At 46.9% G+C, this 6,000-nt stretch overlaps 1 protein-coding gene across 1 annotated transcript in view; it reads right to left on the reverse strand.

The window, feature by feature from the left end:
• Positions 1-1,380, reverse strand: part of DISP1 (dispatched RND transporter family member 1) — a 163,393-nt gene extending 162,013 nt beyond the window's left edge. The window contains exon 1 of the mRNA XM_075339099.1: positions 1,275-1,380. The gene's annotated coding sequence lies outside the window, so the exon portion shown is untranslated. The remainder of the gene's footprint in view (positions 1-1,274) is intronic.
• Between the last annotated feature and the right edge of the window lie 4,620 nt (positions 1,381-6,000).

Genomic DNA, 6,000 nt, shown 5'->3' on the forward strand with positions numbered 1-6,000 from the left:
TACATTTTTGGACGTCCTCCATCTCGCCTATCAGTAATGTTCCTGTACCTTCCACCTTACATTTTCGGACATCCTCCACCATCTCGCCTATCAGTAATGTTTCCGTACCTTCCAGCTTGTTCACAGATGACTGGACTCACCTTTTGGACAGCAGATTTTGACCTCCAAACTTCTTTAGAAACTCACTTTGGCACCGCTTTAAGGACTCTGCTTTTCAATACGTTTTCACCATGAACCCACGCTGCTCCAAACTGTATCTGTACATTAACAAATGAAGTAGGAACTCGGCAGGAGCGAAATGCAAGCACCACACATGGACTTTCTGCGGTCCTCATAGTGGAGGCGACACGTCAGAGCGAGGACGGGTGTCATCGCGAGGACGGATCTCGTCGCGAGGACGGATCTCGTCGCTGAGTCTCCTAAAGGCTGCTTTACACGCTACGATTTTGCATGCGATGCGACACGCCCAGGTCGTATATACGATCTGCAGAGATTGTACATAGGTCGTCTCTGAGCTGTCACACGTGCATATTCTAAACGAAGCCACATCGATCTCGTTAGATCTTGGAGATCGTGTTAAGGATGACACCAGCATATTACTCACCTTTTCCGGGAATTAAAGAGGCGTGAAAAGTTGGTACCACCAATCATAGCGGTGGCTGTGAGGCATGGCGTGTAGAGACACGCCCGCGTCACATATGACGTACATAAGAAGGATGAGGCTCGTCGTTGGTAGGGTGTCACACGTATCAATATACCGGTTTCATTCAACAAGACGAACAATATTTAGAAAATGAACGACGTGTATGCGATCAACGTTTTTGCGCACAATCTGGGTCGCACGTAGGTGTCACACACGACGTCACTAACAATGCCGGATGTGCGTCACTTACGACGTGACCCCGCCGACATCTCGTAAGATATATCGTAGCGTGTAAAGCCCGCTTTACACTCTCACTTCTCATGATGGAGTCTGTACAGCCCAAATCTCAGTGCAGTCACCGTCTCTCCTAGAAGTTCCAGCAGTTGTGAACCCCCCTGTGCTACACAAGCAGCAGATCCCCCCACACAGCCAGAATAATGTCCACATTGCAACACTGTCCCCTGCCTCGCTTCCTCGCTGGATACAATTGCTTGTTTTCCTTCTCTGGGACAAAAGGAAAAGTTTTCCTGGTTTCTAGTGTCCTCTGCAGCTGGGGCAGGTGCTGTGCAGCCCCCACTGCTGGCACTTGTAGTTCCCCAGCACCTGCCCAGCTTCTCCCAGCAATCCCTACCTGCTGTGTCCTGAGTCCATGCTGCTGGCTGCTCACATCTTATCCCCCACATCCAGTCCCCAGGCAGCTGTGCTGTGGACACATTGCAGCAGAGTGTGCAGCTCCTCCTCTGATCCCAGCACAGGAAGCTGTGGAGAGAGGAGAGAGTGCTTCCTGTGTCACTGCCATAATCCCTGCATTATCCTGCAGCCTGAGGACATGCACTAGGGCCCCTGCTGCCCCCACCACTGACACTGGGGCTCCCTGCAAGCCCACCACATGGGGGGAATGCACATTAACCCCTGGGGCTCTGCTGTGCAAGGCACTGGGGGCTTGTAATCAAATGGGGGGTTATATAAGGGCGCAGACTGTCACAGTCCACGGACAATCCGTGCACAATGTATCTGGGGACACGGAGAGCAGTAAACACTAGTGATTATTAGCATTATGTGAGAAATAAGCGCCGTGCTGCCGGCGGCTGGACGACAGTGACATCTAGTGGTGGAAAATAGGAATTACAGTCATCTCCAATCAGGGGGCACAAAGATGCCCATATATGGGGCTGTGCGGCTGGTGGGGGTCCAGGGACAAAACACTGGCTGGGAACTGTCACCTCTTCTTTTCCAGGTGGATCTCATCCAGGATAGATAGATAGATAGATGGATAGATAGAGGGATAGATAGAGGGATAGATAGATAGATAGATAGATAGATAGATAGATGGATAGAGGGATAGATAGATAGATAGATAGATAGATAGATAGATAGATAGATGGATAGAGGGATAGATAGATAGATAGAGGGATAGATAGATAGATAGATAGATGGATGGATAGATGGATGGATGGGCTACAGGGAGAAGGAAAGTCCTTATGATAAACCTCAGCTGCTGCAAAAGGCTTAAATGAAGAGTAAGGGGAAATTTTTTGTTCTAAATAGGGCTCTACAATAGTTGAGGTGTACTAAGATGTTCTGCAGCAGCTGAGGTATGAATAATGATGAAATCAGTAGTTGTTACACAAGAAGGAATGTTATTAGTCATTGTACAGGAGGAGGAGGTGAGCTGTGATTTCACCTATTGTGAATGGAGGATCCTGTGCTATCTACTGTATATAGAGGTGTTATCAATCATTGCACAGGAGTAGGAAAAAGTGAGCTGTGATATCACCTATTGTGAATGGTGGATCCTTTGTTATTTACTGTATGTAGAGGTGTTATCAGACATTGTACAGGAGGAAGTGAGCTGTGACATCACCTATTGTGAATGGTGGATCCTTTGTTTTTTACTGTATGTAGAGGTTATCAGACATTGTACAGGAGGAAGTGAGCTGTGACATCACCTATTTTTGAATGGTGGATCCTTTGTTATTTACTGTATATAGAGGTGTTTTCAGACATTGTACAGGAGGAAGTGAGCTGTGACATCACCTATTGTAAGTAATGGATCCTGTTATCTACTGTATATAAAGGTGTAATCCGTTATTGTACAGGGGGAGGAGTAGGTGAGCTGTGACATCACTTATTGTGAATGGTGGATCCTTTGCTATTTACTGTATATAGAGGTGTTATCAGTGATTGTACAGAGGAGGAGGTGAGCTGTGACATCACCTACTGTGAAAGGTGGATCCTGTGTTATTTACTGTATAGAAAGATGTTAACAGTCGAACAGGAGGAGTAGGTGAGCTGTGACATCACCTATTGTGAATGGTGGATCCTATGTTATTTACTGTATATAGAGGTGTTATCAGTGATTGTACAGGAGGGGAAGGAGGTGAACTATAACATTACATATTGTGAATGTTGGATCCTGTGTTATTAAGTCATTGTACAGGACAAAGAAGTGAGCTGTGACATCACCTTCTTATGCAATATTCGGTTCCAAACTCATTAGGTACCACGGTGGCGCGGGCTCTGTTCACACTGCAGAGCCTGACAGGCAACCTGGTGTCTTCTAGTTGTACAGCCAGAGCTGGACGTCGGCTGTTTCATGTGCACTGTTGTCATGCAGGAGTTAATTGCTGCTGACCTGGGGAACTCTGCGAGGACCTCAGGTTGCTAATTACCAATCACAGCCATCTCCTTCCTATATAAAACTCGATCCTGCTTTTGCAGCGATTCCAGTCTTATAGCTATGATTCAATCCTCGGTGATCTGTGCTGTGCTTATTGTGTGGAGTGGAAGTTTCCCGGAGTCTGTTTACTTCCTCACTCTTACATTATTTTCCCCTTTATAAGTATTGTCCCTTTTTTGTGTTTGTTTGCTGTGTGTATGAGTACTGTTTTTTTCTCTATCTGTGTTTAGTTGTGGGGTTTGTGACTATAGTCCCAGCCTACCCCTGGTGGAGAGGAGTTACACCAGGGCTGGGCAGGAGTCAGGGTCACGTTGGCGGCTCAGACCTCTTTACCATCAAGCCTACCTTGACAGTGCAGTATACCTAGTCTGAGGGCCAGCCTAGGCGTCCCTACCCAGTCATCCCTTCCCCATGACACACCTATTGTGAATGGTGGATCCTGTGTTATCTGCTGTATATAGAGGTGTCATCAGTGATTATACGGGGGGAGGAGGTGAGCTGTGATATCACCTATTGTGAATGGTAGATCCTGTGTTATCTGCTGCATGTAGAGGTGTTATCACTCATTATACAGGAGGAGGAGGTGAGCTGTGATATCACCTATTGTGAATGGTGAATGATGTGTTATCTGCTGTATATACAGTAGAGGTGTTATCTATCAGTTATTGTACAGGAGGAGGAGGTGAGCTGTGACATCACCTATTTTTGAATGGTGGATGACGTGTTATCTGCTGTATATAGAGGTGGTATCAGTCATTGTACAGGAGGAGGAGGTGAGCTGTGATATCACCTATTGTGAATGGTGGATCCTGTGTTATCTGCTGTATATAGAGGTGTTATCAGTCATTATACAGGAGGAGGAGGTGATCTGTGACATCACCTATTGTGAATGGTGGATACTGTGTTATCGGCGGTATATAGAAGTGTTATCAGTCATTGTACAGGAGGAGGAGGTGAGCTGTGACATCACCTATTGTGAATGGTGGATACTGTTATCGGCGGTATATAGAGGTGTTATCAGTCATTGTACAGGAGGAGGAGGTGAGCTGTGATATCACCTATTGTGAATGGTGGATGATGTGTTATCTGCTGTATATAGAGATGTTATCAGTCATTGTACAGGAGGAGGAGGAGGTAAGCTATGACATCACCTATGGTGGATCCTGTGTTATCTACTGTATATAGAGGTGTTATCTATCAGTTATTGTACAGGAGGAGGAGGTGAGCTGTGACATCACCTATTTTTGAATGGTGGATGACGTGTTATCTGCTGTATATAGAGGTGTTATCAGTCATTATACAGGAGGAGGAGGTGAGCTGTAATATCACCTATTGTGAATGGTGGATCCTGTGTTATCTGCTGTATATAGAGGTGTTATCTATCAGTTATTGTACAGGAGGAGCAGGATGTGAGCTGTGACATCACCTATTGTAATTGTCACAAGCTCAATGACGCAGTCTCAGATACCTTATTCTGCAGTGAGTAATACATCGAGGTTGTAGAAGGCAAATGGTGCAAAATTTTCAAGGTAACCCAATACCAAAAATGGTGTTTAGCTAAAAATATATGCATTTAAGTAAAAAATAATGACCTCAACGGTGTCCATACATCCCTTAAAAGGATAAGGGAGCAAAACTGTACAACTTTATATGACCCCCAAGTGATATTTGTTTGTGGTTTGGTTTATACTTTTCTCTTCCATTATTCATTTGCTATCACCATAGTTTTTGCCCCAATTGATTGAACCCGTGCAGAAAAACTGAAAACGCTACCTTCACACACTGTAGAGATATCATGAAGACATTTCTCTCACTGAAGATCTCATAGAAGAGCTCCCAGGATTTGGGACGTCAATCCAGTGACATTATAAAACAGAAGTCGCTCAGTCCCGGCAGTGTGTGGGAGAAATAAAGCTTCATACAAAGCCGGTCGTTATCGGGGGCTCCGTGCGGAGCACTTTTTACTCCCGAGAACAGATATTTGGCTGTGAAGACATTGTCCTGGTGATGAATGAAGAAGAACGTCCTGATCTTGGTGAATAGGGATGAGATACTATCACTGGAAACAATGGTGGACACCGTGCTGAATAGAGGCGTAACGGTATCTATTACCCCGAGATCAGACGTGTCTTCAACATCACACAAAGGACGGCTACCGAAATATTCTGCAAGACGTTACATATATATGTCGCGGGCGGAGGAGGGGACGCCGCGCTCTCCCACTGCTCGGGTCCGGCTGCCGCTGCTCGGTGGCTCGAGCGATGGGCCGGATCCCGGGGACTCGAGCGGCGCTCCTCGCCCGTGAGTGAAAGGGGATTGGGTTTTGGGATAGTTTATTGTCCGTGATGCCACCCACGGCTGTGGTGATTATGTGGACACCACCGCTGCTCTGTTTGGGGAGCCCGGGAGTGATGGTACAGAGCAGCCAGTTGTTGATTTGCCCCTCCGTGGGTAGGGGTCTTGGTGCTCCCGGGGCCCGGTGATGGGATTGGAATGGTGGACAGGTGGGGATGGGGCCTGTGGAGGTGCAGGGGCGCAGGGGCAGCGCTGTGCCGCACGGCACGGAGGTACTCACTCAGCCAGTAAGCACGACACAGTTCTCGGTAAACAAACGGCTGGTTGGACGGGTCCCTCGGACTGTTCACGGTGCTGATGTTCCCTGCAGTTAGCGGTGACG

The sequence above is a fragment of the Anomaloglossus baeobatrachus genome, chromosome 3 (genome assembly GCF_048569485.1).
Source record: "Anomaloglossus baeobatrachus isolate aAnoBae1 chromosome 3, aAnoBae1.hap1, whole genome shotgun sequence".
Classification (NCBI taxonomy): domain Eukaryota; kingdom Metazoa; phylum Chordata; class Amphibia; order Anura; family Aromobatidae; genus Anomaloglossus; species Anomaloglossus baeobatrachus.